Genomic DNA, 26,635 nt, shown 5'->3' with positions numbered 1-26,635 from the left:
TATACTTTCCTCTCTCCCCAAAATTTATTCTCTCTCTCTCTCTCTCTCTCTCTACATTTTCTAAATCTTTCTTCAAATATATATTCTCTCTTTCTCTCTGTCTCTCTCTCTCTCTCTCTCAATTTGTATTCTTTTATTACAACTTAAACCCTAATTTTTTTCATTATATATATATATATATATATATATATATCCCCCTTGAAACTTTTTCTTTTTTTCTCATACTTCCAAAAGTTTTCCATTTTAATTATCTATTCTCTCTCTTTATCAATCTATTTGTCTATCTGTCTCTCTCTCTCTCTCTATGTCTCAAATTTTCTTCTCTCTCTATGCCATCTTTTCTCTCTCTCTTTTTATATTTATATATATATTCATATATATATATATATATATAATATTTTCATGTCTCGCCTGAAATTTTATATGCTCTCTTTCTCTCTCCAAAACTTTTTTACAATCTCTCTCTCTCTCTCCCCCCATCATTCTTTCTTCCTCTTCCAAAAATGTAACCTTTTCATCTCAGAGGCAAATTTGGTCTTTTATAGACGTTCTTTCTTTCTTTCTCTCTCCCCCTAATGTATTTTCCTCTCTACTCAAAATTTTATCTTTCTCTCTCTCTCTCTCTCTCTCTCAAAATTTTTAAATCTTTGTTAAAAATATATATCATCTGTGTGTGTGTGTGTGTGTGTCTTTTAATTTCTATCCCCAAAATTTATATGCTCTCTGCTCCTAATTTTTTTTCCTTCCCCAAAATATGCACACACACACACACACACAGAGGTTACAATCGGATCTTGAGACTGCCACAAGCCTTAAAAAGGTCTTAGAAGTTCGCATGCTTGGTGGTAGAGTAGTGGAATTCACACTTGATGAAGTTCTTGGAATCTCAAAGCATGAATTTCATGGTGCAATCATTGATATGCTAAAACAAAAAAGACAATTTGATAGTGAAGTTTTGCAAGCATTCATGCACATTGACAAAGACATAGAGAATCAACTTCAAAGGGAATATGATGATGCATGTAATGCTAATTTGAAGCAGGTTGATGTTGAAAATAAGGGGAGTATAGATAGCAAGCTTGTGGCTGAAAATGATATTATGGGTAGCACAAAGCATAGAGAGAAGGCTATGTAAAATAGGGATGCCAATCAACAAGCACATGAAGAAGAAGATGCTCTTTTTATTCCAAGTAGTCATTATTCACGAACACATTGCTCACGTGCTACAATAGAGACAATTGTTAAAGTGGGAGAAAGAGAGACGCCTTGCATAGCTCTCTTGGATCATGGTTTCAAAATCAATGTTATGGCACATAGCTTGTATGAGAATGGAGGATGGCCGATTGATGTAGATCTAGCATGGCGCATGCGGGCAGCAAACAATTTATCAGGGGATCTTTATGCGGCCTGCCCGAATGTACACATGACTATTGGAGATGTTAGGGATGAATATAATTTTTTTGTGCAGTATTCATGCAGTTATCTTGTGATTTTGGGGTAGCTCTATATTTCAGAATCAAGACTGGAAACAAAATCCTTGGATGATGGTTCTTCATATGCTCGAGTTCAAAATAAAGACAATATAAAGGTGGTACAGTTTCTCACTCTTTGTGTGAATCATCCCTACAATCGGGATATGCTGCGGGAGGTTTTTAGACAGCACAAATATAAGTGGAGGCTATGGCAATGCCTCTAGGAAGATAATTATGCCTCCAAGAAAGGGGGAAATTGCGTTTGCGTCTGGATTGCAGGAATGGGCAGCATGTGGTCTTGGCAGTTTTAAGAATATTTCAGCCATGTGCAAGGATGAAAAGAAATATGTAGGTTGAGTTGAAAAAGAGATGAAGACATATGGTTTGATGGCTGTAAATGAAGGTATTTCATGTCTATTTTTAGGGCTGGTTGATGTTGATATAATGGCTTAAATTTTTGCAGCAATTAATGTTGAAAACAAGGCAAAAAAAAAGGTTATTTATATTAACACTTTAGAGATGTATGAAGTCATTCAAGAGGTTGCTGAGCATGAATGTTATGGGTTGTAATATGAGCTGAAGCAAGGGTGGATACAAAGTACAAAATAGTTGCAAAGAAGGTTAATCTTGTGGCTTTGCCTTTACCACCTGAAAGTGATGGGTTGGTTGAAAAGGTGACTCAATAGCCTAGTTTATGAGATCCACATGGAGTAGGACATAAATTTATAGCTAAAACTATACAAAAGCTAAAAATTGCTAATACAAGCTTTCTTTTACTTGCAGAAAGAGCTTGTTTATTACAGATGTTGGCAAGGCATGTGAAAGCCTTTGTATTTCAGCTAGATGAAATTGGATGTGTTGATCTGACCATAGTTGCACCTATGATGATCTTTACAGTACCTCATGTGCCATGGAATTTAAAGCCTATTCTAGTACATTGGGCATATTTGCCTAAGTTGCTGGAGCTTTTGAACGAGAAAATCAGGATGCAAATTTTGGATCCCTCTTCAGCTCCATATTCAAATCGGTGGTTTATTGTTCCAAAGAAGAATGGTACTTTGAGGTTTATACAAGATTTACATCCAATTAAAAAGGTCACCATAAGGAATGTTGGATCAGGCTCGATAGTGGATGAATTTATAGAAGCATTTGTATGCAAGCCAATTTACTCTATGAGAGATTTATATTCAGGATATGATCAGTTCCAGCTTGCATTGGAAAGGCGGGATATCACTACCATGAAGACACCACTTGGATTGGTTAGGATGTGTATCCTTCCACAGGTAGCAACCAATTCAGTGGTGGCTGATGCCAGGAGGCATATTCCACGGTGGATTCTGTGAGGTTTTGCGGTGGATTCCGAAAAATTTTATTATTATCGGGGCTCATACACAAAGTGGATTCTTTGTGCGAAAAGTCGATGGGGACGCCTATCCTTTTCGGGCGTTTTGTTAATTTTATGTGTACATGGGTGATTCCATAGCGAGTGATTCCACAAAATACATATTTAAATTAATAAACGTTTATGAGTTTTGAGTACGCACTCGTAATAAATTAAGGTTAGGATTGATTTCTAACCAATTTATTTTTGTAGTTGAAGACTGCTAGGTATTCACTTTTGTCGATTTAATTGTATTATTTTTCTAATAATTGTGAATGCTTCAGTTGATGTGTAGAGCAAGCAGCGATGGCAGTGGGAAGCATTGGAGGATAGCGTATATTTAAATTATCATCAATTTTTGCTGGGCGTGTATCTTAGGCATGGTGCCTATATTTTGTCACGCTTATTTATTAAAGCGCTTGATATTTATTTATTATTTTTCATTAGCTTTAATTCTTTAGTAGCACAAAAGCAAACTCAAAAGCTAAAGCATGCTATTTTGTAAATTAGGCTATTATTTGAGCTTCAAGATGAATAATATATTAAATACATGCTTTGTGGAGCGCTCACACAAGGCATGGGGGGAAAATTGCACCCAATTGGTCTCTTGTTCATGTTGTGCAAGCTTTCTTCATTGGTTTTTGTGTAAAAAGTAGAGTTCTTTTGTTCTTGGGGATCTTCTGACGCTCACTATGTGCGCATACGGCGTTCGATGTGTGCACCAATGGTATCACAGCAAAGCTGAGATCGAGTGCTTCCAATTGCTTACAATCTCGCGCGAAGGCGGAGCTCCTGGAATGATCGAGCTGTATAGTCAGTCTTGTCGCGAACGGTCGATACCAGTGTGTTCCTGGCAGTCAAGAACCCTCTTCTGCACCCTTTGATCGTGAGAGACCATCCTCTATAGACGGAGGACCACGCGGATACTTCCTTCAACAAGTCATCGTGATACAAATAAGGAAATCTTCCATAGCTCAAGCTTTCAAAGCTTTAAGGTTAAGCTTACTAAGCTTAACAATAAGATTATTAAAAAAAAGCTTAATTAAATAACTTTTTGCACCTGCGGCAGTATGTACTGCCTGCCGTCGATGCTGGAGAGGACATACTCATGTCCTTTAAATCCACGCTTAATCAAAAAAAATTTAAGCTTTAAGTTTTCCAAGTTCTCAAAGTCAACAAAGTCACAAAAGTCATCTTCAACCATTACCATAGTGGCAGTTCGTACTCAGAAGCACACGAATCAGTCTATTGCTCTTTGAAAGTCTTTGTTCGCACTTGCAGACTTGCTGAACTAGTTTCAGCAAGAATAGAAGTTCACACGCAGACGCAGTTTATACGCTGTTTCTACGCAACACTATTCTCTTGGAAGACGGTTGTGACAACAAATACCGCAATCGTAAAGGAGAAAGACTACGAAAGCCCAACAAAATATACAAGCCTTGTAAACCCGCCTTTGAGCTACGCTCATCCCGCTAATAAGATTTCGAGAGTGTGAGGTCTTTTGGAATTTTGCAGGATGACAGAACAAAACATGGATGATCTTATGGCTGAAGGAGATTTACCCGAACCAACAATGGAGCAAAAGTTGGATTTGATTATGATGCAGTTTGAAGAAGAACGAAGAGCCCAACAAGCTTTGCAAGTTCAATTGGCCAATTTGCAACGATCTACCACCAACCAAGATGGATCGCAACCCGAAGATCTTATATGACGTACCATCGATGCAACACTTGAAGCTCAATCCATTCGCAAAGAAACAAAGATAAGTAAAAGAAACTTCAAATTTCGTGCTTTCAATGGATCACGGGATGGAAAGACTCTTCTTGCTTTTATCAGTCAATTTGATGATTACTTTCATGAAGAAACATATGCTGAGAAAGACAAAATTAAATGTGTCACTAACCATTTAGTTGACCGAGCATCTTTATGGTGAACTGTGGTCCGCAAGAGTGTTGATTGTCCCACTACATGGGAGACTTTCCAAAAGAAATTTTTGCAAAATTTCCTTTCTCCTCAATTCCATGAAAAAGTTATCAAGCAATGGGATCTTCTACAACAAAGGGATCACGAACCTATTTCCCAATACACTGAACGTTTCTGGAATGCTCTACTGCAACTACGAATACTCGAAGATGTACCTGAAGCAACTCATAAACGCAAGTTTATGTCTGGCCTACTTGGACATTTCTATGCCGAAGTCAATATGTTCAAGCCAACAACCCTTGAAGATGCAATTTCTTTGGCTCATGACACTGAAGACAAGATTCACGGATGAGACAAGCGACCACAACAATTTCCAACTAATGGTAACTTTAGTTCCAAACAATTAATTTCAAAATTTTGAAGATTCAATCAAAGTCATTTTCTTCCATTTTCATTCCACAAATCTTGGACACGACCACCTGCCATGCCATCAAACACCAATCCAAACCCGAAGCCATCTCCACAGTCAAATCCCAACATTCCTAAACTTCCTGCCATTACCAATAATTTATCCAAAGTCAAACCCATAGTTTGTTACAAATGCCATCAACGTGGACATCTAGCAGCCAATTGTCAATCCAAAAATCCACCTATCCATATTAATTATCTGGGAGCAATAGAAGAAGAAAAACGTGAGGAAATGTCAGACTTTACGAAAGATGATGACGACATTGGTACTACTTCGGATACTTTGCCAGGTATGCCAACTCCCCATTCTTTATTAACAATGAATTGTTTTGTGCATGGTAAATAAAATAATATTTTACATGATGATGGGAGCACACATGACTTTATTTTTGCAAAATTAGTCAAAGAATTGAATTTACAAATTGTTTCTACACATTATCGCATCAAGGCTGCATTCCCAGGTACGAGATATAATGGAACACAAGAGATGCATAATTTAGAAATTAAAATTGGTGAATATATTGAATGAAGAAATTTCTTAGTTGTACCTTTGCAGTTTAGTGACATTATCTTAGGAATGCCTTGGCGTCATCAATACAATCCTGACATAGATTATTCTACGCATTCAATTAAAATTTATTTTCAAGGAAAACAAATCACATTGCATGGTATGCACGCTTCCAATAATTTTCCACTACTTACTCATACTCAAGCTAAACGTGCATTATGTAAAAATAGCAAATCTTATTTAATATGGGTGAATGAACTTCAAGCTAAAGAAAAACAGATGCATCCTAGACATACACAATTTCTTGCCCAATTTCAAGATTGTTTTGCTGCTGATTTACCACCTGGATTACCACCTTCACGTCCTGAAGATCATAAGATAGATTTAATTCCTGGAACACAACCACCATGTAAAGCACCATATAGACATAACCAAATTGAACAGAAAGAAATTCCAAATCAAATAGAGAAATTGCTTAACATAGGATTAATTCGACCTAGTAGTTCTCCATTTGGTGCACATGTTTTATTAGTGAAGAAGAAAAATAATACTTATCACATATGCATTGATTATCGTGTCCTAAATAAAATTACTGTTAAGAATAGATATCCGATTCCTAGGGTAGATGATCTTATGGATAAACTACAAGGATTTGCCATATTCAGTAAGATCGATCTTAAATCTGGATATCATCAAGTAATATTGGACAAATCTGATATATTCAAAACTGCATTTAGAACACAATTTGGACACTATGAATTTCTAGTTATGCCTTTCGGTTTAACTAATGCACTAGCCACATTTAGTCATATGGTGAATCGCATATTTTTGAAACATCAGCATTGTGTCATAGTTTTCTTTGATGACATATTAGTATTCAGTAAAAATGAGAATGAGCATTATGAACATTTGTCTTTAGTTTTTAAGTTGTTAAAAGACAATAAATTATATGCTAACCCCAAAAAGAGTGAATTCTTCCAAACAAAAATTGAATATCTAGGACATATTATTTCATTAGAAGGTATTAAAGTTGACCCTAAAAAGATAGCAGCAATTTTAAATTGGCCCATACCCAAAAATGTGTATGAATTACGTTCTTTTCTAGGTTTTGCCAGTTTTTACAGAAAATTTGTGAGGAATTTCTCATTACTTGCATTACCTTTGACAAAACTTTTAAAGAAGGGTATTGTGTATAACTGGTCCGACAATCAACAAAAATCCTTTGTTTTATTGAAACATGCTTTAACTCATGCTCTTGTATTACAATTACCTGACTTCAATAGACCATTCTTCTTAGTAGTTACTGACGCTAGTGGATTTGGAATAGGAGTAGTCCTTATGCAAGATAATCATCCCATAGCCTACTTTAGTTGCAAACTCAAACCATCTGAACTTAAATATTCTACCTATGACAAAGAATTGATAGCTGTAGTACAGGCCTTACGTCAATGAAAACATTATTTAATGGGATCTGAATTTATGATCAAAACTGACCAACAAAGCATTAGACATCTCCTTAGTCAACCACACAAATATCTGACCGACACACTAAATGGACCGCTTTTATTCAAAGTTTTCATCCCCTTATACAATATCAACCTAGAAAAGAGAATGTTTTAGTTGATGCTTTGAGTAGAAGACCGACAATTCACAATATTTCTGTGATATAATTTATTCCCTTATCCCTATGAAAGATACTTATCATCAGGATCCTACTTTTCAAGCTGATTCGAATAAACTAGTTGCAAATAATTAGATTCCTATTGATTCACTGTCTTATACTAATGGATTCATGTTTTATGAAAAAAGATTATGTGTGACATTTCCATTTCGATCATTTGTTCTGCATGAAATTCATTGTTCTCCATATCAAGGTCATAGAGGAATTATATCTACTTTGCGTACATTAACTGAAGATTTTTATTGGCCACATATGGACACTGATGTATCTAACTTTGTATCTGAATGTTTAATTTGTCAACGAGTTAAAAGACACCATGGTAAACAATATGGTTTACTAATGCCATTATCTATTCCATCACGACCATGGGAACAGATTTTGTAATAATTTTTGGATTCTAGATTTTAAAAACAGTTTTTCTGATCGTGATTCTAGATTTCTGATCGTGATTCTAGATTTTGTAATAATTTTTGGATTACTTTGTTTGCTAACTTAGGAACAAAGATTGATTTTTCATTTGCATTTCATCCTGAAACAAACGGTCAAACAAAAGCTATTAACAGTACTATTTTAGATCTTTTGCATGCTTACACCATTTCAAAACCACACACATGGGATCCACATCTACATTTACTTAGTTTGCATATAATAACACACCACATACAGCTACAAAGAAAGCACCATTTGAAGTTATTTATGTATATCAATTGCCTACACCTGTTGCATCATTATAAAAAAAAAATTCAAACTGCTGATGATATTGCTAACATGCATGCTATTATTTTTTATGAACACTACAAGATATAAACCTTATACTGACGTTTAAAGCGATGAAAATACAAACAACAAAATTTGCCCCCGTCGTCGCAAAAAGCGTCGTTATTGACGACGCCATAGAAACGTCACTATTGGCGTTGCTCGCATATAGCGACGCAACCAGTAAATTTGCGACGCACATAGCGACGTCAATAGCGACGCGAGCAGTAAATTTGCAACGCAAATAGCAACGGTAACAGGGGAAAAAAAAATTGTGGCAGGGCAGCTTGCCATACAAAATAGTTTCTGCACTACTGCATACAAAGCGCTTGCAAACAAAAAGAATGTATACTGAAATCATAAAACTGATACATGAAATAAATACATGATCGCATAAAATGCGATTGGTACAATCATGAAAGGATTATCACTAATACATAGAAAATGTCTAATAGATCACGCGACTAAAAACTAAAGGTGTGTGAGCTCCAAGGATCCAAGGGCGAGCTACAAATCCTCGTCCACCAAAAGCTCGTCCTGCCATAAAGGATCATTGAACGGATTCTGCAGAAAAAGAAACAACACATCAATCCATCATACAATAATGTATTCAAATATCTCATGGTAAATACAGACAAGAAAGATGAGTGACTTACAGGGCTGCTGCGTCTATACAATCGGTCGATCAATGCATTGAGACCGTGCCTCTCTGCATATCGAGTCTCAAGGCCTTGTGGATCGCGATTTATAATGGAGTGCTGCAAAGAAAACAAAATGCTAACTGTAAGAAACATGATTGTCAGTACAAAGAATATTTCAAAAAAACAAACAAGCAAAACAAAAGAGAAACTTACAAAGTCCTCCAAATATGTCCTGTGGCCGCCACTCCCAAGATGATGGACCACTCCGGCCTCGAGTCGTGCCCTCGCCGCCTCCCGCTTCTGCTGACTCCAACGTCCTGGCAAATCTGTAGCCTCCTCCCTCAGTCGGCGCCAGTCGTCTGCATCTAACCACTCGGGCTTTGCAGCCCCACTCTTGATTGCCTTGCGTGCATCGGATCGTCTATGTGACATGTATGCACGCATGCAATCCATCATCCAGCCCGTAGAGAATCTATCTGCTGCGGCTGGCACCGGAAACTTCTCGTGCAAGGATGCTACTATGTAGTCCTTCCTCCCCTCTGGTATGTTCTTCCAATGATCCAGGACGTTGTGTCGAAAAACTTGTTGGCACAACTCTCTCATGTGAGCCATCACCCTCCTCCCCTCATCATTCATGATGATGGCTCCTGACCTACTATCAACCAGGTATCCATAACCCCTAGGAGTCTGCCTAAGATGGGTCCTCTCCCATCTCCGTCCACGCTCCTGGGCATATCCAGGAGACCCCTCTACATCCGGTGTACCGACAGGGGTAACCTCTCTCGAAGTGGCATTCAAAGGGGTGCCACCAAAAGGGGTGCCACCTGCTGACGGCTGCGCAAAAGCCGGAGTAACTGGAGTAGATGTCCCCACAGGTGTGACAAATCCTCGAGGTGACGTAGCTCCAGCTGAACGACGAGATGGAGACACCACATCCGTGTCTCCACAGCAGCATCCCCCTGATCCCGATGCAGTCCCTCCCTCTGGCCCAAGTCGTGAGCATCGAGATCGTCTGCTCGAAGCTAAAGCATCTGATCGCGTTGAAGCAGATCTAGCAGAGCGCCCTGACGAAGAACGAGACAGCTCCTAGTCTGCCATCTCTCTGAATCTTTGCAAGTTCCCAAAATACTCCATCTCATCCACAACCGTGTTTAGATCCGTTGCTCGTTGCCGGCTCTCTTGCTCAAACCTTGCCATGACACCACAGTCCATTGTGGAGCGCATTTTGTCAATACGCTCCACGTGAAAATGCTGTCCGCGCGACCACGTTGCACTATATATTTTGTACTGTACATTGAAACACTCAAATTAGATGTCGCATATAAAATTTAGATACGACATATTCTAAACCCCTCATCACCTTTGGACTATATTCCCTCGAGAACTCCCACTCCTCCATTGAGACCTCTGTCCCTTTGTTGGATGCTGCGGTCAAGGCTCTATGCAACCATCGTGTTGACATAAACCGCGGCATCTCCTCTATGCCTTCGGGATATTGAATCGGTCGATGATGTGTACTGTGTCGGAATTCAGCTCGTGCTTTCTCTCGATCTTGCCTTGCAATCTGGTACTTGGCGAGCCACGTCTCCATGAAGGCATGGTGCAACATACAAAAGCGATTCACCTTCTCTTCCATTGAGGCATCCATTCTTTTTTCTACCCCATTTCCAACCACCACATCTCCAGTTAGTCTATCATCGTCCTTCAGCGTCCATAGCATTTCATTGTCTGGTTCCACCGTTGGTAGCCATTGTGAGATATGCACTAATGCCTCTAACACCAACCAAACTTCCGCCATGCTACCTTCTAGCGGAGCTCATTGTCGCACAAAGCCTTTCAGGGTTTTCATGAAGCGCTCCAGGAAGAACATCCATCGCGTATGGACAGGTCCAGCAATCTCCACTTCATCCACAAGATGCACAAGAAGGTGGACTTATATCGTGAGCATGCTAGTGGGCAGGTATTTCTCAAAGAGACAGACCGTCTCCACTACTCCCCGCCTCGCGGATTCAATAGAGGACGTCTTAATCTCTTTCTGTGAGATCCATTGCACCAAAGTCTACAACTTGTAAATGGCCCCGCGAATTTCTGGAGTAAGGCATCCTACGATTGCGATCGGTAGGACAAACTGCCACAAATGAGAAAGCATTATGAATAATGGCCACTTTTCAAATTGCAAAATGCCCACGCTAATTACAATCCATTCTGTTCACAAACCTGACATATCTTATGCCAATCATGGGATTTTAGCCTCGACAAGCAGCGTGTCCTCGATATACCATCTTCTTCATGGTTCGTGACCTTCGGGAGTCTAACTATGGCCCACACAATGGACATGCATGATAACCTGAGGTCACCAAACATGTAAGGCGAGCCACGACCTAGTGAATACTTGATTGAATGAGATAAAATATAGATATTACCAGCAAGAATGGAGGTCTGCTCACCTGAGCACTCTCCCAATCTCGGAAAGTCATGCATCGTCCACATGAGAATGGCTCGAATGTTGGCTGACCGTCGACCATCGCACCTGCTCATATCTTGCACAGTGACCCTCTCCTCCCACAAAATCTTAAGCTCATCGACTAATGGACGAAGATACACGTCCATATTTTTTACTTTGTAGCGGCCCGGAACAAGCAAGCTAAGGATGAGATGTCATTTCTTCGTAGAAAGCCATGGAGGGATGTTGTAGTTGACAAGCACTATAGGCCACACACTATAAGAAGTCGAGCGCAGACCGAATGGGTTCACACCATCCATGGCGAGACCGAGCTGAAGATTCATTGGCTCTCGCGCAAAGCCTAGGAAGGTAGAGTCAATGTGGCTCCATGTGCGCGAATCCGCTGATATTCGTTAAACTCCATCCGTGGACCTATTCTGCACATGCCACATTGTCAAGCTCGCCATGCCGAACGTGCGAAACATGTGGTTTATGCAGGGGATGAGCAAAAAGTGTCTGAGAACTTTTTGAGGGATGGTTTGCCCTTGCAAGTCCTGTCGATACCTGTGAGCACCACACTTTGGACATGTCTCCATAGTCTCGTATTCATCTCGAAACACTATGCAGTCATTGATACATGCATGGATGTTATTGTAGTCCATGCCAAGCTTCCGTAAAACATGTCGTGCATCATCACGAGACTCAGGCATGGTATTTGCAGGTGGTAATATATGATATTTCAATAACCTGAAAAAAATCATAAAACACCTTGAAAAAGCACAAATTTTTGCAATAATATTGTTTAAAAAAATAATCAATGAAGCCTATGTGCAAGGTACCTGAATAACTCGGTCACACTTGTATCGCTCCAACTATTTTGCTTGCACACTTAAGAGTGCAAGCAATGTCTTCAACCGAGATACTCAACACCCATCATATAATGGTATGGATGCTTCCTCTCTAAGCGGGTCAGATGTCTCAACATCCATGGGAATCAATGCATCGATCATTGCCTCCATCTCATGCTCCAAGATTGTAGGTAGGTTGGGAAGGTTATCTGTCTCCTCTGGCATTGACGGTATAGATGGGCCTTGCGAGTGGTGGATTGGCTCCTGCAATCCATCCATCGCACGTCCACGAACTCTTCTAATTGGCCGCAAAGGGTGCACTCCCCCTTGGGTCGAGACATCACCCCCCTGGATAGAAAATTTGCCAACAAGACCCAATCTTATTGTGTATGGTTTTCAATTAGCTTGCGAGTACAATGCATGATTAATATTAACTTCAAATTACCGTTTGCTGAAAATCCGCAATCGCCTGATCAATGATCTCATATTGAAACTCGCCAAATTGTCGTATGTGTTCTATAGACAATCGACGTTTTCGTCTAATTGCCAACTTGTATTGAGAGCAAGGACATGGGACACACTGATTAATATACATCTCGTGATCTTGAACAATAAGACCTTCTTCGTTTTCCATCTTATCTACATTACAGCAAACGAGGCTTAAATGGATAGCTTTATGGAGATGTACGTCAAGTTGCAAGTTGACCATAAATCTTGCATTGTATATAGTAGTTGAGAGATTTATTGATGTTATATCTCGGTTGAATATAAGTAATCCATTTATGAGCATCGTTGAGGATCTCTTAGTCTAATAATAAATTTGTCTCAACAAAAAGCATCTTAGAAATGTGGTTTTTTTGTCCTAAGATTGCGTATTAAAATTAATGCCATCTATGAAATTTATCAACTATAGCAATAAAATTTATTTCAATCAATTCTACTCATAGTCATAAGACCTGAGAGAAAATATCCTATACTCAATTTAAGGGATTCTTCTTCTATAACAATACTTTTGGGTTCATTTTGATGAAGTACCGTAATGACCATTAGCTAGGGTATCATTTTCTTTTAGTCCTTCCGTTGACTAGTTAGCATGATTTCTAATTTGTTATGCCTATAAAGTTAATACAAAAATAATGAATTATGCATATCACAATTAGATCCCCTACTTGGACATTATGAAGGACATGACCAATTTTAAGCCATCTTAAAGAGTCACCAATGTACGTGGCCCATGGCAAAGCACATTGCATACCATTATCGATAAGTCTATTATCGTGCATCTTAAATCTCCTAATTAGACTTTATAAACGGTATGACTAATTTTTAGCCCCCTTAAGGAGTCGATGTAATGGTACCCATAAAAAAAGTAAAGTGGATACCATTACCATAATCATGGATATGCTATCATTCCAATATATGTTATCTTTCTCTTTCTCTCCCTCTCCCTCCCCCTCTTTCTCTTTCTCTCGTATTTCCTCTCCCTCTCACAATATATCTTAACACTCTCCAAAAGCAAAAGGGAGAGGGAGAGAGAGAATGCACTCTCCCTCCCTCTCCCTCTCCCTCTCCCTCTCACTCTCTTTCTCTTTCTCTCCCTCTCTCATTTCCTTCCCCTCCCTCTCCCTCTCTTTCTCTCCCTCTCTCTCCCTCTCCCTCTTCCTCTCTTTCTCTCTTTCTCTCTCATTTCCTCTCCTAAACAAGCAAAAAATAAAGTGATTTAAACATTAAACAAGCAAAAGGGAGAGGGAGAGAGAGAATGCACTCTCCCTCCCTCTCCCTCTCCCTCTCTTTCTCTTTCTCTTCCTCTCTCATTTTCTTCCCCTCCCTCTCCCTCTCCCTCTCTTTCTCTCCCTCTCTTTCTCTCTTTCTCTCTCATTTCCTCTCCTAAACAAGCAAAAAGTAAAGTGATTTAAACATTAAACAAGCAAAAGGGAGAGGGAGAGAGAGAATGCACTCTCCCTCCCTCTCCCTCTCCCTCTCTTTCTCTTTCTCTCCCTCTCTCATTTCCTCCCCCTCCCTCTCCCTCTCCCTCTCCCTCTCTTTCTCTTTCTCTTCCTCTCTCATTTTCTTCCCCTCCCTCTCCCTCTCCCTCTCTTTCTCTCCCTCTCTTTCTCTCTTTCTCTCTCATTTCCTCTCCTAAACAAGCAAAAAGTAAAGTGATTTAAACATTAAACAAGCAAAAGGGAGAGGGAGAGAGAGAATGCACTCTCCCTCCCTCTCCCTCTCCCTCTCTTTCTCTTTCTCTCCCTATCTCATTTCCTCCCCCTCCCCCTCCCTCTCCCTCTCCCTCTCTTTCTCTCTCATTTCCTCTCCTAAACAAGCAAAAGAGAAAGTGATTTAAACCTTAAACAAGCAAAAGAAAGAGAGAGGGAGACTCAACGATGAGATATGGCGAGCGTGGGGCGGCTCCTCTGTGCGATGAAGGCTCCTCCTCTCCTTCGCAAACAACAGCAGCGGCGGCAAGTCTTCTTCCTCTCCTTCTCTCACGACGGTTGCTCTCTCCCTCGCTCTCGCTCTCAAAACTCACAAGCCGCAAACGCGAAATGAAAACCGCGCTCGGTTTCGGCCACTTTTTTTCCCTGTGGAGCGTTGCTATTTGCGTCGCAAATGCGATGCAAATAGCGACGCCGCTATCTGCCGTCGCTACTAGCTCAAATCCTTGTAGAGGAAGTTAAAGATATGATTGCCAAAGCCCAGCAATCATACACAAAACAAGCAAATAAAAAAAGACAGGCTATGAATTTTAAAGTTCATGGTTATGTTTGGTTACGAATAGAAAAACGAAGATTACAAAGTGTAGATAAACACCCTGTTGTCAAATTAGCACCTAGATTTTATGGACCATTCAAAATCATACACAAAATCAATGACAATGCATTTAAACTAGAATTATCACAACATTGGAAAATCCACAACACCTTCCATATCAGTTTATTACGACCTTTTAGAGGCCAATTACCTGTACACCCTATTTATGAAAACCCTCCTTTATTAGATTATCAAACTAAAATCCTTGAGCCTAAAACTATTATAGATACTGACTTTATGACCACTAGAACTGGTCGTAGATATTCTAGATATTTGGTCAAGTTTAAAAATCATCCTGTTGAAGAGGCCCAATGGATGCATGCTAGAGACCTAAATGCTTTCCCCACTCTGTTAGCTCCACATTGAGCTAATAGCAATTGAGAACAATTGCTATCCCACCCCGGGGGTATGATGCCAGGAGGCATATTCCACGGTGGATTTCGTGAGGTTTTACAATGGATTCCATAAAATTTTATTATTATCGGGGCTCATACACAAAGTGGATTCTTTGTGTGAAAAGTCGATGGGGACGCCTATCCTTTTCGGACATTTTATTAATTTTATGTGTACATGGGTGATTCCATAGCACGTGATTCCGCAAAATATATATTTAAATTAATAAATGTTTATGAGTTTTGAGTGCGCACTTGTAATAAATTAAGGTTAGGATTGATTTCTAACCAATTTATTTTTGTATCTAAAGACTGGTAGGTATTCACTTTTGTCGGTTTAATTGTATTATTTTTCTACCAATTGTGAATGCTTCAGTTGATGTGTAGAGCAAGCAGCGATGGCAGTGGGAAGCATTGGAGGATAGCATATATTCAAATTATCATCAATTTTTGATGGACGTGTATCTTAGGCATGGCGCCTATATTTTGTTGCACTTATTTATTAAAGCGCTTGATATTTATTTATTATTTTTGTATGCGCATGGACACACGATTTAAATACTTGTATTGGACATTTTATTTGGGTACCGCCTGACTTCTTGGGTGCCCATTAGCTTTAATTCTTTAGTGGCACAAAAGCAAACTCAAAAGCTAAAGCGTGCTATTTTGTAAATTGGGCTATTATTTGAGCTGGAAGATGAATAATATATTAAATACATGCTTTGTGGAGAGCTCACACAAGGCATGGGGGGGAGATTGCACCCAATTGGTCTCTTGTTAATGTCGTGCAAGCTTTCTTCATTGGTTTTTGTGTAAAAAGTAGAGTTATTTTGTTATTGGGGACCTTCTGATGCTCACTATGCGCGCATACGGCATCCGATCTGTGCAGCAGTGGTGCATATGATGAATGCTATGCATAAAGTTTTGAGGGAATATATTCCTTAGTTAACCTTACCCTTTCTTGATGATGTGCCAATAAAAGGGAGTGATATCCATGAGAAGAATGAAGATCTGAATGAGCAAGGATGTAGAATGTTTGTGGCTGATCATATTACTGATTGTGATAGGATTTTGAGCCATCTTGAAGACTACATGTGACATCACTCAGACAACTTGTAAGGGTGATGCCACACACACTACTTTAACACTTTTTGGTTGTGTAGCAAGTAAAGTGAGTTGCATGTGGCACCTTGTTTAAGCACCATACTTGCTATAGAAGAGGCCAACTTTGCTTATTACATGTTGGAAAAGTTTAGTTATGACTTGCTTGTGGCATGACCCTAATAGATCTCTTGTTGTTTTAATAGGGAGCTTAACCCTATCTTTAAAAATTGGTCTTTGTTCCTTGAAGACTTCATAAGACTTAAAGTACCTTGGACACATTGCTTAAGGAAAACATCAAAAGAGCATGTTCTTTCCTTCTATATTAAGACTCAAGTTTTATTCTACCAAAGTACTCTAATTACCACCACCTAGTAAGATCTAGAACTTTAAAGTCTTATGATAAACTATAAACCTATCTCCAAAGAGATTTTCCTTCATACACAACTTGGTATTGACATTGTTTTAGCCTACCCCACTGCATCTCAAATGCTATAAATCTCTTTTTTATTATTGGATGTATTATAAACTTCATATTTTAAGAAAGAGTTCATTTGCAAAAGATACCATATGAATTAGGGCATGGGCTATGCTTTTAAAGCACAAAAATTCTATTACTTTGGGTAGCAAAAAGATGAAGCCCTTTAAACCAATTCTAGAGCATAGGATTAACAATGGTTGTCTAGATTATTTTTAGTGAGTAAATTAAAAATGTATAATTGCATAAATCCAACATTTGTCTATTACAAACACAACTGTAGTTTGCCTTTCTTCAATTTATGTCACAAGATACAATTTAACAACATATGCTTCTAATCACTTTCAAGTACAAATTTTTTTTAAAACCTGACATTTTTAGTCACTTTATTGGATCTAATATTTGTCTATTATACTGACATAACTATAGTATGATTATAGTCACTTTATGTCACAAACACAGTTTAATAACATATGCTTTTTGTCACTTTCGAGTACAAACAAAATTTGAAATAAGATGTTCTTAGTCACATTATTGGATCTAATACAAAGGACATGGGAAAACCAAGCTTCAAGGCAAGTTTAACTATTCTTATGTTATCTATTCAACCAGTCTATAAGAGAAGACAATAAATACTAGATTGAATAAGATGAGATTAAGTATTCTTAAACTTCTATTGCCCCTTGGAGAAGCATTTTAACTAAGAGATTATACCAAAATTTGTGTCATGCATTCTCTTTTTTTATTTTTCTTACTTTTTTGGTTTTACTTTAATGGATCTTCAATTTGTGCATCCAAGCACTATAGATATTTGGAATATTTCACATGAGTATTGTTTTAATAATTTCATTAATGGGTTGTGACTAGCATGTTAATCAATGATATGGTTCAAGGACGGTCCAAATGAGGCAAGATATAGCTTCTTTTATAAATTTTTGTATGAACCATATGATAATTTATGAAAAATTACTTTGAAGACTTGAGCTTCCTTCCTAAAGGCTTTCTTCCAAATATAATCCAAATATGTTTAATCTAAATTTGTGGATCTCTATAACTCAAGCTTTTCGTTTGCAATAAAAATACAAGACCTTGTGAGAGGAGAATCACATAACATCATTGTCAGGGTTTGCCATTACAAAAACTAATCTAAAGCAACCACTTATTTAAAGTCTAGTTTATTACAATAATAAAGTAAAAGACTTTAAATCCGATTCTTGCAATAGAGTGAAACACTTTGTCAAAAGATGGTTTTGTGTGCAAATAGTAATTAGTATTCGTGTTAGCTCTTAACAACCTATTGTAGTACAACTAACTCTATTAACTATTTTGAAGAACTTTAGACATGTGAGATAATCTGACAATAGGGAAAAGATGGACTTTGTGGTGAGAAATACTTTGTCATGAGAAATAATGTTTCCTTTCAATTGATCACTAGTGGGACCATGAATAACACATTGAGTAGCATTCCTTTTGTGTGCTTCATATGGCCCCGAACGCTATGCCACTTCGTGGTGTTCCAAGGGGGTGAAGGTTCCATGCGATACTACCTATCGCACAACAACTTCCCTTCCCTCACTTCTTCCCATCACACTATATTTCACTTCTCTCATCTTCCTCTCTCTCTCTCTCTCTCTCTCTCTCTCTCCCCCCCCCTTATCTTCATCTAACTCCCTTTCCTCCCTATTCTTTTTCTTCACACCTCTCTCTCTTTCTCTCATTTTCTTCTCTTTATCTCTCTCCTATTTCTTCTTCTTCTTCTCCTTCTTCTTCTTCTTCTCTCTCTCTCTCTCTCTCTCTCTCCTTGAAATTTTCTGTTCTCTCAATCCTCCCAAAATATTTCCACCTCCAATTTTCTATTCTCTCTCTCTCTCTCTCTCTCTCTCCCAATGTTTCTTCTCTCTCTATGCCATCTCTCTCTCCTCTTGTCTATTGTAAATTTTCGTTCTTTCTATCTATATGTCATTCTTTCCCCCGCATCTCTCTCTCTCTCTCCTTCTCATTCTTTCTTATTGTCTCAACCTCTCAAAAGCTTCCCATGTGTGGGAGCTCTCGCTCAACTGTCAAGACCCACGAATTGCTTATTGTTTCAAGAGTTCCAAGCCAAGCACTAATGGCTACCTCTCACATAGCCGACATGCCATCCATCTCTACAAGTGTAGTGAGCTTACCTCCATGCCCAATTGAGTTACCTCCTCTCTCGAGCACTCTGGTAGCTCCACGATCCAAGTGCAAGCTTCAAGCGAGTTCCATCCTCAAGCTCCCCACTCCAAGCTCCATTGCCGTGAGCAAGACAAGAGAAGAGAAGAGAAGAGAAGAAGAGAGAATAAGAGAGGAGAAGCTGGAGAGCTTCTCTTCCCCAGTCCCTCACCCTCACACACTCACTCTCTCACACTCTCATACTCCCTCTCTCAAGCACAAGCTCAAGCAAGCAAGCAAGAAGAATAAGAATAAGAAGAAGAAGAAGAAGAAGAAGAGGAGAGCCACTTTTGGCCACACACAAGAATGAGCTTCTCATTCTCTTTTCAACTTTATATACAAAACCCTAAATCCCATTTGGGCGGTCATCCAGTTATCCCCTTTTTTACATGGGTGGTCATGGCCTAGGCCCTTTTTCCCATTGTCCTCCTATCTTCCTAGCTTCCTTTCCACCACTCGTCTACATTTACAAATTGCACAGGTGAGAGCCCGGGCACACTTAAAATAAATGCTGGTGCACCTTGCACTTTTTTACAGTAGTATAGACTCGCACTTTTTCTCATACGCCTTTTTTCTTGATCAGGACTTTTTTGCACTTCTTGTGTTTCCAAATTCTTCTTAGCGCGTCTTCGTCTTCTGTTTCTCTTTTGCCTTGGCCTTGTCTTCTGCTTTATATTTTCCAGCTTTTCCACCTTGTTTGTTTGAGGGTTAGCATTACCCCCTCCTAGATGAGTGTCAGTCCCATAGCACTCATTGTCATTAGGTAGCAGGCTTTAGTATGCACCGAAGACGTGGGTGGTAAGGATGTCTGTGGTTGCCTTTGGAGGATTTTTAGTAGTGGAAAAATGAAGGTCGTTGGGGCCACGTTGTTGGCGTGGGTGGTTGGTGGTAGGGTGATTAGAGTTGGGAGTAGATTTGTTCATTGCTGGGAATTGTGTTGGGGGCTGCTACAGGTGGTGGTTTGTGGGGATTCTACACAGGCCGATTGTTTGGTGGGCTTGCATGCTAGGAATGGTCAAGAGGTCAGAATTGAGTGATGATGAAGAGCTAACGATACATTTGATGGAGTTTTCAATACATGCGATTGAAAACCTCTCATATGTGGTGTCTCCCTGGGGGTAGTGCTAGTCTTCTTATCATGTACAAGACATAGTTTGATTAGTTTGGGAGATAGGTTGAACTCTAGCCAAGCTGGTAGTATTGTCCAGTACTTGAGGACCCAAACTGTGTATATATTTTGGTGCAGATATTATGCGAGTGCTCGTGCATACTTAGATATTACGTAGCTAGAAGACCGCGGGTCTGGTTCCTCGTAACAATGTGTGGATGAAGCAAAGTTACCCATGTTGAGAAGAAGTACACATGAAGGTGTATAAGACATCCTTTGCATTGTGACAACACGACGTAGCATAATTGACCACATTGATACTGAACTTTTGGTAGGCTGGTAGCTACTGGGCTTGCTCGACAAGTACGGTGTACTTTTCATGGCCATTCGTGCGGTGCTTACCACAATCGATTGCAATGGTATTAAGGTGGAGTGCAAAAAGAAATCATGCAAATGGGTCAGGGTGACAGGTCTAACCATAGGTGAGACAAGCTCCCTAGGTATGCCCTGCCCTTGATGTGCCCTGAACAATTGTGGGGGATGTGTAGAGGGCTAGGAAACTAGGGACCAAGCCAGTCGACCAAGGTCACTGGGAGTACCTAATTTGAGGACCCCTAGGTGCTGTGCTGTGATCGTGGGTGCTTCATTTCATTTCTTTTTCTTTTTTAATTTTTCTTTCTCTTTTTATTATTTTTTTTCTTCCCCCCCTTTAAAAAAAAAAGAATAACATGAGTACAACCATTGCAATACTTTGAGGCTATCAGCCTTTCAATTGGATATCGAGATTCAACGGCTACAAAACTGGATATTATGGCGATGATTGTGTCCCAGCCTTGTTGCTAGAGGAACAGTTGTTGAGATGGAAAGATACACTAGAGATTTTGCAAAACCTATTTGAAACATGTGATGTTGATACAATTGAGATAACAATTGTCATGAGTGCCAAGTGTAGGGTTCGACCCAGAAGGAGAGAGTGGCCATGATCATGCTTTGGGCCATGCAATGTGGGCAATTAGAAAGGGTGATTTTCCCTTTCAGCGGTGTGGCTTCATCATGGCTCTTTGTGAGGTTGGTGGTCTTGTGGTGACTTGGGCATTGAACACTTTCGTACAAAGACCTATGTCGTCGTGCATCCACTTGATACTTTGTGAGAGTATATGCAAGTCACATGTATCAATTATAATGAAAAAATGCAATACAAAAAGATATTACTTTATCAAAATCCTATGGTATTGACTGTGATGCACATCATCGGTGCTTGTTAAAGACGTGACATGTATTAATAGTACGTAAGGGAGGTTTGTACAGAGTTAGGGAGTCTGCCCCTTTAATCACTTAAGGACAAAAAGTCATGGCAAGATGGCCTTTGTTAAGTAGCTTATACAACATAGGGGCTATTCTATTTGTATGAGGTGGGGTGAGTTCGGGTGGTTGAGCGGCTGGGGCTGTGCCGGTGAGGGGCTCCCATCAGGTTGGGCAAGGAAGATATCGGCCGGTACTCGAATGGTGTAGTACCTGGCCTCAGTTGTTTCAAGAATGCTTTTAAATAATTCATCAAATTCCCTCTTGTTTCTAGCTGCTTTCTCCTCTTTTGAGCACCACCTGCTTGTCATCTAGTGAGGGCCTGCACAGCCGGGGTTGCCACCCACCGGGCATGCCCTTGAGCCTTTGTTCTCCTGGCCTGGAAAGTTTTTGGCCTGTGTCCGGGGCGGTATCGCTTAGGGCCTATTTTCGGTTCATACCTCTTAAGGGTAGGCACATAGCACTTTGGCGAAGGAGCTTGTGCGGTATGCTCCCTCCCACGATGGATAGCTTCCTTGCAGGCCAGCTACACTCGGTGCTCCATGACGGCTAGTGTGGGGGAACTTGCAAAATGTGACCCAAGGGTTAGGCCTTGAGGTAGGATAGAATTATTCACATGGAAGGGATTAAACAATGGATTATCAAGTGCATATGACGAGGGGTGCAATGAGGCATGCAATGTTTGTTGTAGAGGGACAGCCCCTGTGATGATGTTCCTCTTGCTTGGACTACGAGGCATATTCCAGCGAGTAGCAGATCTTTGCTCATGCCAATTTGCATGGATTGTTTGTGATGGAATGGGGCAGGGCTCCCCGGAAGGATAGATAAAAAACGAGGAAAAACCTGTAGAAAGGGATGGCGCCCCATCTACACCCTCAAAGGTGTTGATCAAGGCTTCCCATGGCGGTAGTGAGGGTTGCCTACCTTCCACATGGAGGCGGGAACGGTCACACAACTTCTAGACGTGTGTTGGAATCATCTATACACAGCCACAAAACTTATTGTTGATTTATGTACACATTTATGAATCCATGTCACTTCGTGAGGATAAAAACCAGTTGTAAAACTCAAGATTATATTGAAGTGTGGCACACGCATCAAGTACTCGTGGCAGTTTGCTCAATAACAATAGATATTTTGCAACATCGAGTAGCATGGTACCTTGTCCGAGCCTACTCACAACATGTAGCTCCTCCTCAATGAAGACCTTATCAATTAGAAATTTATCTTGGCTATTCTAGCTAAGTCCATATCCCAAACAATAGTTAGTACTCAGAAGGAAGTTGGTGCCACATAGGTTGGGTCTCTTTGAGACCGCCATTTTGCCAATCGCTCCTTTGAGACTGTCATAATCTGGGCTCCTAGTTCGGCCATTGTAATGCAGTTTTCAAACCAATGTTTTTCAAATTGACTTCAACTCTCTAATTGTCACTTTAGTTGCTCTATCTCTAAGAGTTTTGGTTGGCAGAGCACATCATTGAATGTCACAATGAAGCGTATTTTGTCGGCTTCCTTGTCAAAGATGAGTCGCATGTGTTCATGCAGGAGCCTGTCATAGTGCTCATCAAGATGTTCTTGCTCTTCCCAGGATAGGGAAAATGGCAAGCATTCCCCAAGCTGCCTCTTGGGGAATGCACCCATGTCTGCAAGGACGTAGACACAAGCAAACACTTAGAGCTTAGCATTCAACTCAGTTAAGCATTCTGCAACACTTCTATGTTCAATGAGGGCTTGATTGGTTGTATCTCATGCAAGGTTCTAGGAGTTTCCCTAGGCTTTAGCATAGTTAGGGATTTAGGCCTAGACGAGCAAGATTGGTCAACTCTAGGATTGCTTATGTCCTCAGGGTCTCCATGTTTCTCCTAAGGCTTTGTTGTTATTGCGTCATGGTTCTCCTTGGATGCGACTGGTATAGATTTGTCACCCTATTGTGATAGTGTTATATCCACTCTTGATTGGTCCATGCAAGTTATGTTGTCAATGGAGTGAGTGTTGCCAGCAACCGCTGATGGTGATGGTTGCTTTAACTTATCAGAACACACGGATGTTTTTAAGGTTTCACCGATGTTAGGGGAGATGACAATGGGTTCCTTAGTGGGTGGACTTGATGCTTTATTCCCAAGTTCTTCCATGCTCTTGGTCTCAATCTTCTTGGCGTCCACAGCCACTTGTAACTACCGTTGTGTTCGTTGTGTTCTCATCTTGTTTCTGGGCAATGAAGGTGTCTTTCTTAACGACTCAAGACCCTGAACTAGGTCAATTGTTGATGTGCTTGGTTGGGCCTCAGCACTCTCTTTCTCTGGTGTGCTCTCATGGGACTTAGCTACGACCTATCGAATAGCCTTGCTAGGTTGATTGGTTCGATGCGCCATCTCCTTGGTCACATCTTTGAGAGGCTTCTTCACAAGCCTAGGCTTTAGGTGCTTCGACAGTACTAGAGGTATCAAGGATGTTGGTTGCGACACCTCTTCCACTAGTGAATGGCTAAGGACACATTCGACAAGGGGCATCGTCACGGCCAAAGGCTATGACTGCTGTGATTCCTGATTGGAAGTAGTAATGGCTGGTTCAGCAGATTGGCCACTATTGGTAGGCTGTAGTGTCAAGTCCTTAAGAAAATCAAAAGTGGCTGTGTCTTTTGTTGCACTTTGAGCATTCACCTGTGGAGATCGAGCATTAGTTGAGAGCTAGTCACAATGGATTGCATAAGCATATCCTTAGGCTGAGAGTTAAGGGTGGTGTCATGTCCTACATTTTGGACATTTGGAAGCTCAGATGGAGATAGAGATTGGATTGAGCAGCTGCACTTGATGAGTGATATTGTGCTTCTTGTGTCCATTTAGGGAAAGAGGGTGTAGGAGATTTGGGACTCCTAAGTGGCTTTGACACTGGCTAGACGATTTGCTCGTGGCTGTTAGATGATTCTACCATTTGCTTTGATGAGCAATTAACCTTACCATGAGCAATATTGTGCCTGTGATGCTCATTATCCTCTTGGAAAATCAAAAGGCTCCTTGAGCACTAGTGGTCTTTGTGCACGCTCAATGGTTACATCTGATGTCTACTTATTAAGCATGCTAGGCTGAGGCTCTTCCTTTCGAACAATCATGTTTAGTTTTTTTCCCCTAGACCTGGAGTTTCTCTTAGATTTCCTCCTGTGCTACTTTTCTTTTGATGCAATCTAGTCTTTAGCTGATAGAGGTGGTTTAGCAGGGGGTTTTGGTACCCAAATCCATTGGTTACCTACATAATACCCTTGAGCACATAACAATGCTTTGGATATCCATCGCGACGTTGTGTTGGCTCTCCATCAATACCTTCGTCTATAAGGCTTGGGCTTCTTTTGTGGTCTTCTATGATATTTGTAAGTCCAAAGCCTGCTGTCCTTGGCATTGCCTCCTGACCTCCTTGCTTCAAGCCTGGCCTTGCTCACTGGTTCTCTCTGTTCAACCTGCGCTTCAATCAACTCTTTCAACAAGTCCTTGCTCTCATCACTAGACTTACCTGGTATGTCACAATGTTCCTTGTCCTTCCCTCGAGGTTTGATGAGGTGACCTTTGCTAAAGGTAGTGATTACCCTCACACTCGGTAGCATCAAGTGTATCCTTTGTGCTACATAATGGGCCTCACACTTCGTCGCCTTTTTGAAAGTTTGTCTGAGAAGGGTTTCCTTTCCACAATTAGCACTATTTGGAGGGACATGGAATAGGATAGGAAAGCCTTTCGTTTCAATGGTTACAAGGATTTTGCACTTTCCCATAAGTGCTTGGGAGTGTCTCCCGTAAGAACTAAGAGTTGCATTAGTCAGTGTGAGCTCTAGTTGGCCTAGTAGAGTCCATGCTTCATAGGTCAAGATATTAAAATCACCTCCTTCGTCGATGAGAGCGTCGACACAGTGCTCCCTTTTTGTGGTGAGTTTAACCCTAAGATAAGCAAGTGGTACTATGTCTTCATCTTCCGGGCCTTGGCTTGTAAATTCAAGCCTTCTGATACATGCCCTTGAATCCCTAACTACACAACCAAATGTGGATTCTCCACAGATGTCTTGGATCGTCTGTGCAGTGCTCTTCAAGGAGCATCTATCATTAGGGTTATCATGTCTAGTCATCCTTGCAATTGTAGCTTGATGTTGTTGCCTTCCGCTTTGACTAGATGCAATCCGAATACAACACATACATGTTTTTGTGGTGTGGACATTTTGCCCTTGTTGGCTAGATTGGCCCATTGAGGTTCTAGGGTCTCTATTTGTCTTTGTTTGGCTATGGGCTTCTGGTTGCTCTTTTATAGGTGCAAATCCATGCTTGTGTAGGGCCATTACTACACTAGGATCTGATTTGGAGGACTTATCATGGTGCACATTTTCTCTCCAACCTACTTGGGGGAGGTGCGGAGGGGGCAGAGCCCTCTCTATGGGGGTTTGGGGGAGCAGTCCCCCCCAGCCCGTAGGGCTGTTTACGGTAAACACCATGCACAATTTGAAGGACTGTTCGTAGCCAAGTTTTGAACTACTTGCTCTAGATTTTAGTCTAATGATAGGTCTATGATGTGCTTTTGGGTCTATATGGTCTCTGTATTGGTTTTGGGGTCTATGGGTCAAATATCTGAAAAAATCCAAATTCGGCCTAGTAGGTCCAAATTGTAGGGGCCGAGTGACCAATTTAGACGGGCCGAGTGGTAGGCGTCTGAGTTAGTTGGTGTTGGGCCGAGTCAGCCAGTGAACCAAGGGCCGAATATCAAGTTGGTCCGAATGCTTGATTCGGATGGGCCCAATGAAGGGTGTTCGAATGCGATGGGCTAAATGGTTGTGGCCGATTGGTAACTTGTCCGAGTGGGGTTGGCTGAGAGCTTAGTGTCCGAGTGGGCCGAGGGCCAAGTGGCCGAGTGGATTGAGTGGTCCAAGGGCCGAATATAGGACGCCGGACTGAGGGCCGATTCTGGGACTCGACCCAGAATCCTTGTCACTTGGACAGGCCGAGCATGGCGCGCCTTTTCGCCGGACTTAAAAGAATTTGTCGTGCCGAGAAATCGAGGCTTTCCTACTAGTTCAGCACCTCTAGATTCAAGCTACTCATGTAGGGGAAGGTGTGGAATTACCTGTGGTGGGCAAAGAACTCCTCAATGGCAAG

Source organism: Lygodium microphyllum, chromosome 4 (assembly GCF_053477565.2).
Source record: "Lygodium microphyllum isolate KBCC chromosome 4, Lygodium_microphyllum_v1.1.10, whole genome shotgun sequence".
Taxonomy (NCBI): Eukaryota; Viridiplantae; Streptophyta; class Polypodiopsida; order Schizaeales; family Lygodiaceae; genus Lygodium; species Lygodium microphyllum.
The sequence above is the reverse complement of the archived record's forward strand: the minus strand, read 5'-3'. Positions refer to the sequence as shown.